This window comes from Uranotaenia lowii, chromosome 3, assembly GCF_029784155.1.
Source record: "Uranotaenia lowii strain MFRU-FL chromosome 3, ASM2978415v1, whole genome shotgun sequence".
Taxonomy (NCBI): Eukaryota; Metazoa; Arthropoda; class Insecta; order Diptera; family Culicidae; genus Uranotaenia; species Uranotaenia lowii.
In genome coordinates, this window is record NC_073693.1 from 142959547 (window position 1) to 142972151 (window position 12605).

Here is a 12605-nt window from a genome sequence, read left to right on the forward strand (position 1 = left end):
TTACAAACACGACAGCTGCGTAACGTGTAACCTTTTCGACCGCATCTGTAGCAAAAGAGAATTGCCTGTGCCTTCGTGCAATCCGGAAACCTATGTCCCTCCTCATCGCAGTTCCAGCAAAGCGCTGGACGGTACGCTGTATGCTGAACAGGATCTAGATCGTACATGTTGCTGCCTGCTTGCTGAATCTGCTGGTTCTGGAGCTGTGGTTGATAGTGCTGTTGGAATTGCCGTTGAAGCTGTTGCTGTTGAGGCTGCGGCTGTTGAGGCTGCTGCTGTTGTTGCTGCTGCTGTTGTTGCTGCTGCTGCCGCGGCGCCCATTTAGCTTGCTGTTGCAACGGATGTTGTATTCGATAGTTCTCCGCTTGACTGCCTTGCCGATTCATCATGTTGTTCTGACCTGCCGAAGTTGTAGGCGGTTGCAGACGCTGATCCGGTCGCTGTAGAGAGTTTTGCTGCTGTAGCCCTGTAACGAAACGATTCGGTCTGCGCTCCAGTTGAAGCTTCATGGCACAAACTTGCTCGTACAACTGTTCGTATTTCTCCTGCCAATCGACGAAATCTTGTGAAGTCGTGTGCTCCTCTGCTTGGTGATAGGACGTAGTCGGCTGCTCCATTACCACTCGTTCTTGATTATCGGCTTCCACTGCGTGAACCCTGTTGAAACGCTGCTGTTGATGCTGCGTCGCTTGCGCACGACCTGGCGCGGGTGTAGCGAAGTTTGGTTCTAATAGAGCTGTATGGGGTATTGGAATCCTGCGCTGTCTGCTTAACAATAGCCTGGTTTCATCGAAGTTGCTGCATACATCCAATAACTCCACCAGTGTTCTCGGTTGCCGTGCTGTAACAATGGTAGCGTACTCCATGTTCATGTTCTTCTTAACCATGAACATCATTTCCTCTTCGGTAAGCGGTGGCTCGATAAACCGAAATAGTGTTGAGATGTCTCGGTAGAATTTGCCAAAAGGTTCATCGGGACCTTGATATCGGAAACTAGCTTCTTGACGCAGTATTTGTGCATATCCACTCGGCAAGAACTCACGACGAATCTCTCGCTTGAATGCTGACCACGAAAGAAGAAGACCTAGGGCTAACGCTCTGGAGTACCAATCAAGTGCGTCTTCCAAAAGAAGGTGTTTTACTGAAGCAAGAATAGTTCGATCGCTAAGCCCTTCGGATCTGGCAAACGTCTCGACCCTGTCGAGGAAGATGTTGAGTGACGTCGTGTCCTTTTCACCCCGGAACTTGAACGGCCAGTTGTGAATCGCCTTCACCATTCGCTGCTCCTCATAACCGAAGCTTCTGCTGGAGTGTGGAGAACTGCCACCCAAATTTCGCTGCCTCCTCTGCCGATGTTGAAGATCCACACGCAGCTCGTCGATAACGTCTACGGATCTCAAACCCACTTCCGCTTCAATGTTGAAGTTCGTTGGACTCCGGACGTCCTCCTGCGCTTGCTGCCTTCCAGCTAACCCTTCGACCTGCTCTCGTGCTGGATTTTGTTGACCTGTGGCACCTCTACGCCGATTTGGAACCGCTTGACCCCAGCTAGGATTGTCGTCTTCATCTCTGCCTTCCGCTATTTCACTGCTAGGCTCACTCAATCTGCCACTTAAGTTTCCCGAATCACTGCGCACCACCTTGTTGACAGCACTGTTTATTTCGGAAATTAACATCTCGACCAAATCGCTCAAAATCTTCTGCGCTTCTTTTACCGAAGAGACCGGAGGTATTATTGACAAACGTTGCCGGTAATGTAACAATCTCGACCGAGTGCAAGCCATTTGCTCCGAGTTGCCATTCTGTATTGCCGAATCTACAAAACTTTTCAATTCCTGAAGCGCCATCTGACAGGCTTCAATATTTGATTCCGGAGACATCGCGTATTCAGAGCTAACGTAATTGGTTTCTCTTAATATGTCCTCTTGGACTAGTGCCTTCAATTTAACAACTTTAGCACGTCTGGTGCTAGAAGCCAAATTTGTCACATGGCGCAAGGCCAGTTCGTATGCAATTTCCTCATCATTGAGGTGAAATAATTCTATTTTAGAATTCATTTTGAATGGATCAATAACCAACCAGTAATTAAGTGTTACAACTATGGTCTAACGAAGAATGATACGATATTTTGAAAAAGAGCGGTAATAATATTCAACTAATAATGATGATTACTGATTAATAATAACAATCATCATAATCATAATAACTATAAGCATTTACACAAATAATAACGACATTTGTGACTAGCTCATTTAGAATTTATCGAACAAGCACAACTAATTAGGTTCGATTTAGTTGGGCGCCATTTATTATGGAGGCTTTACTACTGGGGACGATGCCACCAGATAAAGCTGATAAAAATTCGCAAACATAAACAAAGCAACATCAATAGTGGTTGCATAATTTTGGATGACCCATTTTGTTATTTTCCCCCCATAAAAACAATAATTTAAAGCGACTTACGTGCTGTGTTGCTTCGTTGATCTCGTTGGCTTCGATGCATGCAGGTTGGCAGTGGCGAGTTGAATTTCATGTCCCTGTTTTCTCCGCCTCGAACCGTCGAACTGATTCCCGTGTGTTCCACTCCGACCTGATCGGAAATTCTCTTGGAACGGATGCTTGGAAGATGCATGAATGCACCTTGCCCCGGTGCACGCTTGAGGCGCACAGCAGGATCCGCACCACCCGCTATTCACTTGCTGCAATCGGTCGACCAATGTGTTGCACTTTTCTGCGTGCTTCCGTTGAACTGTTGTTGAAATCGTTCCAATTTTCTGCTGGCGATGAGAACAGCGCGAAACGCTCTGTAAGTGCACTTCCGGCAGTCGATGAGGACAGAGCAGGTCGCCCTGTGGGTGCACTTTCGGCTGTCGATGAGGACAGAGCACTCTTTGCCTTCCTTTCCTGTTCCTTCTTCTCGCAGGATCCTCGCACAACTCCGACACACGACAAATAACCCAGCAATCAATGCCGAGCTTCGATTTCCGTAGCAGAACCACGTTTGTTCCTCGTGCACTAATGGTCATCAAGGCCAAAGGAACGCCGAGCCGATGGGGCCACACAGGCGCACTTCCGGGAAACCTTCCGGGAAACCAACAGTGCACTTTCCTTTTCCGCTGACCGCCGAGGATGCGGTGAAATCGGTACTTTCCGAACCAAGCTCTGATGTGGCAAGGTCCAAATAATATTCAGGAGCTGGCCAGTGTGTCGCTGCGAAAACGTTCCGAAGAAATGACAAACTTCCACAAAACGTGGCCTTTAGCACTCAAAGCCGTAACAAGAGGCTCAAACCGGACTTTCCGGAACGGGCTTCAAACCTGCCTCAAATGGCGGTAAACTATTGGCCGATAAACGTAAGCCCGGAACAATATCTTCCGTAACAAAAAAAAGGTCGCTTTGACCCCTTTTCTTCGTGTTTGCTAATGGCTTGGCAAACAGGTCACACCGTAACCGGGTGCTGGCTCGGTGTTCCGGTGAGCGTTATCTGTGAAGGTTGACCTTGGGTAAGCAATCAGTGGATAGCGGTTTTTAATTCAATTTACCTTGCTTCCGGCTTCTTCTCACGCTCGAAGAGATCGCCTGCCCACGAGTTGCCTCCTAGCAGCTTTGTTCCTTTTCGGCGGCCGAATTGAGCACTTTCGAGTGCCAGTATTGCCGGGATCGTGCCGCTTGCTGATGGAGCAAAATCTGTTCAGTGGGGGCGGTGATTAATTTCAATCACGGGGGGTTTTGTTTTTATAAATTTGGCTTACCTTCGGCGTAGCCGATCAGCGCGGAAGTTGCAGCCGTTTTTTCCACCACCACTTTTTTTTTTTACTCTTCTTCTCACGGAAGCAAGAACTTGACAGCACAAATGTTGCCAACTTTCAAGCGTCTATTTTTCTGTCCACGGATGCCAATTTTTCACGTTCCGAATCCTTTTCTGATTTGTTTGTTTATCTTTGGCCAGGGGTGTGTGAATTCGTTCAAATCTTGATTGCACGCTTCTTATTGTTTATGGGGAAATGGGTAAATTCTAAATAGTTTGCGACTTCGCTCGAATATCGTATCTGAATAATGACGAAAAATATTAAATGTAACATAATATAATATAGTTTTACTTACTTTTCGCGTTCTGTGTGTTTTTCTCAGCGTGATTCTTTTTTTTCGGAGCCATTTTGAACACAGTTTTCAGTTCCGAACCTGGCGTGGGGTTGCCGACACAAATTTTAACGAAGTGAAGTGAAAATTAGCAGATGCTGAACCCAAGAGCGAAAAAATGCATAAGCTCACAACTACATCTTAAAATAACAATATTAGTTATTATCCGCAAGAGGTGAAATGATAACGACTTGTCTAACTCATACAATGTTGTCAATGTTGTTTTTTTTTTAATTTAATGTCTAATGCTAAGAAAATATAAGGAAACTTTGTCGTACACTGTTAGGGCAGAAACACAGTGCACGCGAGCGAGCGAGCGAGCGATTTTTGAATGAACCTGAAATGAATTTCGCGCGAACATTTTTCAGGATCGTTCACAGTGCACGCGACGAACGGGATGCGATTTACACTGAGAAAAAACTTTATGGATAGAAAAGAAAATAATATTTATGTAAATCAATTTATAGGGAATTGAAAGAATAATTTTTAGAGGTTATTTTTTGTTTAAATCATTATGAAATAATTCGTATGTGACATTCAATTAAAATTTTTAACAGCGTCATAAAACCATTCAATTATTTTTATTGCCGAATCCACAAACCGGAGTTTTCATCGCTATCAGCGCCGGCGACTTTCACTGACGTCAAATCATGTTGACCCGACAAATCCACGTCACGTGACTCGCAGAATAAGCACCAAAGATTTTATTTCAGAAGCACTTTAATGTAAGATAAATATGTTCTAGAGTCATATTTATTATTTAATTTTATCGTTGTCCTTGCTCATGTTACAGATTGAACAAGTAAAATTTACTTTTTTCTGGATATATGTAAACGTTCTATGCTCAGCAGTTGAGTGTTTTCTTTGGTTACAGATGTTAGGATGCTACAAATTTTTCTAGGAGTTTTCATTGTGAGTCCAAGCAACTGATTTTGATCTGGCAGCTGCGTTTCTTTTCCAGTCGACATATTTTGAACTGTATAATAATGATAATAGTAATTTAAGATGAAGGGAAATGATAAATAACCATTTTTGCTGCTAGTACTCCAAATATTTTTCAGCTAATCTACTCTTATTTTAAAAATTTAAAACAATATCCATATATCAATTTCTCTAGGAGAAGTTATTTTATTTGTTCTTAAAGAAAAGAAGTATTGTTTTTCGAAGAAAATTATTTTTTATAAACCATCTTATTTATTTTGGCATCAAAACTTAACGTTCTTAAATTATTCAAGCAATTAAAAATGGAATGAAAAAAAATTGGATCGTGCGAGACCTGATGACCACGCAATTTGTCATCGGAATCTCCAAAGGTTTCAAATAATTAGAGAAAAAAAAACGCGCGCCGGTATATGGAATATGCATCTTATGCAGCTTGGCGAAAAAAATAAATTCACAATGTTTAAATTTTCCTCCGAAGTCATGTGTTTTTTACAGCACAAATAGCATTCATCATTTCAAATTCACCTACACGGCCTTGTGATATAGCTCAGTTGGCAAGTCTGTTGTCTCCTGAGCCGATGTCCGCGAGTTCGAGCCCAAGAGTAAACATCGAACACAGTTGTACCGGATAAGTTTTTCAATAACGATCCGCCAACTGTAACGTTGATAAAGTCGCGAATGCCATAAAGATGGTAAAACGACTATAATCGAAACAAAAAAAAATTTCAAATTCACCGTGCCGCAGAATAATACGAATTTCTCTTCAGAATTTGCTGGTCACCATTTCGTCCATATACTGGACAAACGACAGGTATTTGCTGGAAAAACTTTGTCATAATTGAAATTGACCTCTGCTTCGAATTTATTTAAAAAGTTAGTCGAGGAAAATCGTTTTTTTTTTATTATTTAAAAATAACGCGATATATTTTCAAATAAAACTGCCAATAAATAATCTCAGTGCAGGTTCATATGAAGTTTGGGTGAACCAAAACAAAGTATTCACGCGACTGCTGCGACGGATAATTTTCCGAATGGTATTTCGCGCGAGTAGTACGAATCGCGTCGCTTGCACTGTGAACGCCCGAATAGCAAAGACCATGGTATTAATATAAACGAACAATGATTTTCAATTTAACAATCAACTTCATCGTGGAATCTAAATATTTATCAATGGTTTTTAATTCTGAAAGCACCATAATTTTTAAAGTCACTATGAAGTATATTGTTAATTCAAAATATTTCATAGTTGACGAAAATATCAAAAGCATGGTGTCACTGTAATTTTATTGTGAATTTAAATGTAACAGCGATATTCATGGTTACATCATAATCCAAACCAAAATCAACATTAGTAAATTTTTGCTCTTTTTACCTATTTTAATTTTTTCGTGTAGAGAAAAATTTTCATCAACGGACGCCATTTTCTCGGTCGATTTTTGGTGTTTTATTTTCGCGCGATTGCAAGCAGCTTATCCCGACAAGTTTTTACTTGTGCTGCATAATAAGTAGTCGAGATTGAACCGGAAGACGATGGCACAAACGCTGGTAATGATGGTAAGTGATTTTGGTAACCATATTAAACAAAAAAACTAATTGAAAATTGCTTCTTTTCAGAATCTAAGGATAGAAAATTTTTACCGTTGGCTTCGGGGTTTCAGACGTGGCCCTCTTAATGTGGCTGACTGGGACCGGACATAAGTCCGGAGCACAAACCAAGCTTATGCTCTCGTACATCCGGTGCTGGGACTATAAGATGTGGTGAATGATTGCACAGGATGCGGACCGCCTTGCCGCCGACAATCAAGAAAGATGAAAAAAAAGTTTGCGTGTATCAGTGTTTTTTAAATCCTTTCTTAAAATAAATGACTTCAAAGTAAGTAATAAGTTTTAAATTTTAATAAAATTAATGTACAAAATGATGACAACCAAAAACAAATAAAAAAATCCCCCCATAAGCAAAGATTTTTATTTCAGTGGGTAAACAATGTAAATCGTCGTATTTTCATGGTTTTACTTTGAAAAACTGGAAGCTGTTATAACCATGAACTTTATATTTTTTGGCTTCCGAATGTATGGAAAATCGCAATTTTTTTCATGGTCACGCTGCATAACAATACCCCTTTTTCATGGTTATTTTCGTCAAAACTATGAAATGTATGGTCGAAAACTATGAATTCCAACGTGCATTCACGGTATTGAGGACGATGATAATCATTGTGTAAACCATTTAAATTGCGGTCTGTGAATATGGAACTCATGGTTTTTTCACGGTGCAATTCTATTCGGGCGGTCTCACAGTTTTCAACGTGTTCAAATGAGGCGCGATTCTTCGCGCGAATCGCTCGCTCGCTCGCTCGCGTGCACTGTGTTTCTGCCCTTAGAGTCCTGGATAAGGTCCAGAGACAATATTCAAAGGTTGCAAATTTTTATTCTCTTATTATACTATACTTACTAAATCATATATCATATTGTCACTGTCACTGATACGATCCTGTCATAATTTATTGAGGTAATAAAATTTTGAACATGTATAATGAAATGATACTTGGAAGATATTTCATACTGGTACTGCTACCAATATATTAAGTTAATAGTTAGTACTATATCCCCAACTGTTTTTAATTATGCGGGTACTATGTGAATAAATAGGAAGTGAAATTTGTTCTATGTTGTGAAATACGATAAAATGTTAAATAAAATATAAAATTTATCGATCCTCTGTATTTTATTTCATAATCTCATGATGGTATGTTTTAAAAATAATAATTATTTTCCTATAGCAGCAATTTTTCGCTTTTGTGCTTTTCTTTTCCCTCAAAATTGCTCATTATTCTAAACAAATTCCTTTTTAGTATTCTAATATAGTTCGAGTTGAACAACAAACTTTCTAATCTGAAATTTTTCGGACAGCTTGTATACGGGAAAGAATTGCTGTTGAGATATGGCCAAAATGATGGATTCATTACAATTTGCCTTGAGTATATAAACCGCCTTTTCGAATTCTCAACGAAGCTGATAAAGAAAATTACATCTGAAAACACTGCGCCAGTGCGTTAGTACACGCAGAAAAATATATTTTAAAAATAATAAGATTTCGGCCAAAAATAATAAAAATTTTGGTTGGGAAAATGCACAAATATATTTTTGATAACACTGACAAAAAATATCGATTCGATTTAAACTTATCGTTTGATTGAAACAAAAATACACCTTTTTCAAAAATGAATCGAAATTTCTGTCAAAACAATAAAATAGAATTGATTTGAGAACTACAAAAATTTTATTTTTGGAAAAATGTTTCATTAGGGGGTTCAAAATGAGAAAACTTTGTGCTGGAACTATTTTGTTTTTGCTTTAAATTTAAAAATATGTTGGTCTGAGGAATTTTCGGATTTATTAATACAATCTAAAAAAAAACATTTATGATATATTTTCTTTATTCGCATATTTCTTTAAACACTAATGGAACATTAAAACAATTACCATTCCGGAATTCCGGCCGGCATTGGAGACTGCTTCCGTTTTTTCTTGATGCAGGATAAAGAGCCCGACTCGCACTTTTAATCACTTTCTGCTTCCGGATGCTGCAGTAATCGACCATCTCCGACTGCTGCATAACTGTTGCATGACTGGAGTAGGCACGATGGCAAGCTTCGTCTTGGCCGGAATGATGCCCTACCGGCCCTTGATGTTCTTTTTCGGGTCCTTACCGTCTTCAGGATGGGTGGCACCTGCACCGTGTCTAATTTGTTCATTAGAACGAGGCACTGAGGACCCGGGCTTACGTCCATCCTATTCCGGCCTTATAGCACTGTACGGGCAGCAGTGTTACTGTGACGGTGACCTCTTGTGACTGTTGTTGTTCGGACGATGCTGAAAACTCATTAATTTTTTTTCTTTTTTCGACTGATCGTTTTTTAGTTACATGTTCATCGCATAAAACCAATATTGGTTTCAAACTAAACCAAAATTTGAATGCATGTAATAAAAAATGAGTGTGTAAAAATAACAAAATTCTTCGATTATTTATATTCCAAATTTTTGTGAAAGCTGTTCAAAAATCTGCTTTTAAAATACAAAATAAAATAACAAAACGTTTTGTTGAAACTATACCCCATTCTTTTTCTGCGTGTATTAGTGAATGGCTGTTCAATCAACAGCCTAATAGAAATCGATCGAAGTCAATTGGAAAAACAGCTGATCAACTGTCAATCCATTTCAATTGATTTCGATTGGGTTTCGTTGAACACACCTCTTACCACCAGCTGCACGCTGGTTTAACGCCTTCCCGAATACGAAAATATTGTTACATAACGGTTCCTGTAGTAGTTATAAAACGATTAGAGACAGCGTAAAAAAACGTTTAGAAAATGATATCTGAAACAATAAAAAACATTGCACTTATCTTGAATTCCAAAACGACGGTCTGTTGAATATGGCGTTAAGTTATGTTACTGTTTAAAACTATTAAAACCTATATATGGAGACACTGTTCTAGGAACAGTTAGGGTATGGTTTATAAAACGCTTATGAATAACGTTTTCAGCGCATTGAACTGTTTCTAGAATGAACATGTGTAGGCATATTTTAAACGATTTATCATACCGTTAACCGAACTGTTACGGAAATAGGTATACGAACCGTTTGAATTAAGATTACTGTATTTTCGATGGCCTCATATAACATAAACATTGAAAAAAACTATAAGATTCTATCGTAAAACTGCTAAGAGACGATAACCTCAAAGCTTTTTTCTACCCTCACCCACACATAGATGAAAATATTTTGGGGATTTTCGGATTTTCATTATTTTATAAATTCAATCTTTCAACTCATCTTCATTGAAATTTTATTAGATACTTACACAGGGGTGAAAAGCGAAACTGTACACCAAAATTTTCCGTAGCTCCAGGGCTACGGCATGCAGGGAAGCCACCGAAAGTCTGGTGAACGGTTTAGCCGGCGGACCAGGACCCTGGAAATAACCTAATCGAGTGCGCCGTTCTCACGCAACATAACGTTGCTGCTGTACGGAAACCGCTGCCTTATTTGTGGGAGATGAAATTCAGGCGCTAGAATAGAAATAAAATTATTTATTAGAAGGTGCATTTAGTTTTTTTTTTTAAATTGAGCAATAAGAAGAACAAAACACAAATTTTCACCTACCTGAAAAGCGCACGAATTTCAGTAAGCAGAAAATCCAATTCCCGGTGTTGTATCATGCTGCCGCAACTGAATAAGCCCTGCTCGGAACGGGTGGGCATCACAACACCGGGAGTCCCGAAACCGAATCCAGTAAATAACCGTAAAGATAAGTTTTAAAAACAAAACGCGACGAGCTTCCAAATTTTCGGCGCAAGAAATAAACAACCGGACAAAAACGACCAGGGATGCCAAATGCACTGAACTTAAACAATTTAGAAAATGTTAAACATTTAAGTCAACTAAATTAAATGTTGTTTCGTCGTAAATTATAATAAATTCATTCATCATTCATTAGCAAAACTATTACACAAAATCGATGATTTTATGTCACCTGATTGCATGTTTTCTAGCCTAAATTAAAAAATAACCATAGTTCTCGTATTCGTCTTAAAAAACGATTGCTGGCGAAAACAGTAGTAATTGTTGTTTTTACACCATCGAAACTTTAAGCTCTACCCCTAAAGCGGGCCACTGACTACACAACATTTGTACAAATGCGATGTAATTCGATGAAATTTTGTCGCTGTGAACACGATTTGCGTCGTGTATGGCACCCCGAATACGAAAATATTGTTACATAACGGTTCCTGTAGTAGTTATAAAACGATTAGAGACAGCGTAAAAAAACGTTTAGAAAATGATATCTGAAACAATAAAAAACATTGCACTTATCTTGAATTCCAAAACGACGGTCTGTTGAATATGGCGTTAAGTTATGTTACTGTTTAAAACTATTAAAACCTATATATGGAGACACTGTTCTAGGAACAGTTAGGGTATGGTTTATAAAACGCTTATGAATAACGTTTTCAGCGCATTGAACTGTTTCTAGAATGAACATGTGTAGGCATATTTTAAACGATTTATCATATCGTTAACCGAACTGTTACGGAAATAGGTATACGAACCGTTTGAATTAAGATTACTGTATTTTCGATGGCCTCATATAACATAAACATTGAAAAAAACTATAAGATTCTATCGTAAAACTGCTAAGAGACGATAACCTCAAAGCTTTTTTCTACCCTCACCCACACATAGATGAAAATATTTTGGGGATTTTCGGATTTTCATTATTTTATAAATTCAATCTTTCAACTCATCTTCATTGAAATTTTATTAGATACTTACACAGGGGTGAAAAGCGAAACTGTACACCAAAATTTTCCGTAGCTCCAGGGCTACGGCATGCAGGGAAGCCACCGAAAGTCTGGTGAACGGTTTAGCCGGCGGACCAGGACCCTGGAAATAACCTAATCGAGTGCGCCGTTCTCACGCAACATAACGTTGCTGCTGTACGGAAACCGCTGCCTTATTTGTGGGAGATGAAATTCAGGCGCTAGAATAGAAATAAAATTATTTATTAGAAGGTGCATTTAGTTTTTTTTTTAAATTGAGCAATAAGAAGAACAAAACACAAATTTTCACCTACCTGAAAAGCGCACGAATTTCAGTAAGCAGAAAATCCAATTCCCGGTGTTGTATCATGCTGCCGCAACTGAATAAGCCCTGCTCGGAACGGGTGGGCATCACAACACCGGGAGTCCCGAAACCGAATCCAGTAAATAACCGTAAAGATAAGTTTTAAAAACAAAACGCGACGAGCTTCCAAATTTTCGGCGCAAGAAATAAACAACCGGACAAAAACGACCAGGGATGCCAAATGCACTGAACTTAAACAATTTAGAAAATGTTAAACATTTAAGTCAACTAAATTAAATGTTGTTTCGTCGTAAATTATAATAAATTCATTCATCATTCATTAGCAAAACTATTACACAAAATCGATGATTTTATGTCACCTGATTGCATGTTTTCTAGCCTAAATTAAAAAATAACCATAGTTCTCGTATTCGTCTTAAAAAACGATTGCTGGCGAAAACAGTAGTAATTGTTGTTTTTACACCATCGAAACTTTAAGCTCTACCCCTAAAGCGGGCCACTGACTACACAACATTTGTACAAATGCGATGTAATTCGATGAAATTTTGTCGCTGTGAACACGATTTGCGTCGTGTATGGCACTGCTTGAATGACCGCGCAAACGGTTTGAATAAAATCGTTCGGGATCGAAATATGTTGTACAAACGACTCTCTGTGGCATGGTGTATGGTGCTGCTTGTACAAAATATAAGCCATTTATTCAGCCCCAGCAGGGTTACCTTCCAATATGATTCCTTTTGACTCGTTGTTTTATTTACATATGATATACTAAATAAAATGTGGAATAATGTGGATTATGTAGAGAATGGCATTTACTGCAATTGATGTTTCATGGAATGTACCGCATAAGGCTTTTTAACAAGCATGTAACAAAT

The 12605-nt window shown here is 39.0% G+C and overlaps 3 long non-coding RNA genes across 3 annotated transcripts; all 3 read right to left on the minus strand.

Annotated features, from left to right (window-relative positions):
* Positions 1 to 2306: 2306 nt before the first annotated feature.
* Positions 2307 to 4074, minus strand: LOC129756076 (uncharacterized). The gene is made up of 3 exons (XR_008739388.1): positions 3753 to 4074; positions 3543 to 3687; positions 2307 to 3484 (listed from the first exon to the last, which is right to left on the minus strand). It is a non-coding gene; the product is annotated as an uncharacterized LOC129756076 (long non-coding RNA).
* Positions 4075 to 9907: 5833 nt separating this feature from the next.
* LOC129751851 (uncharacterized) lies at positions 9908 to 10450 on the minus strand. Its single transcript, XR_008738806.1, has 2 exons — positions 10249 to 10450; positions 9908 to 10154 (listed from the first exon to the last, which is right to left on the minus strand). It is a non-coding gene; the product is annotated as an uncharacterized LOC129751851 (long non-coding RNA).
* A 929-nt stretch (positions 10451 to 11379) lies between these two features.
* Positions 11380 to 11921, minus strand: LOC129751852 (uncharacterized). Its single transcript, XR_008738807.1, has 2 exons — positions 11720 to 11921; positions 11380 to 11626 (listed from the first exon to the last, which is right to left on the minus strand). It is a non-coding gene; the product is annotated as an uncharacterized LOC129751852 (long non-coding RNA).
* Positions 11922 to 12605: the final 684 nt, after the last annotated feature.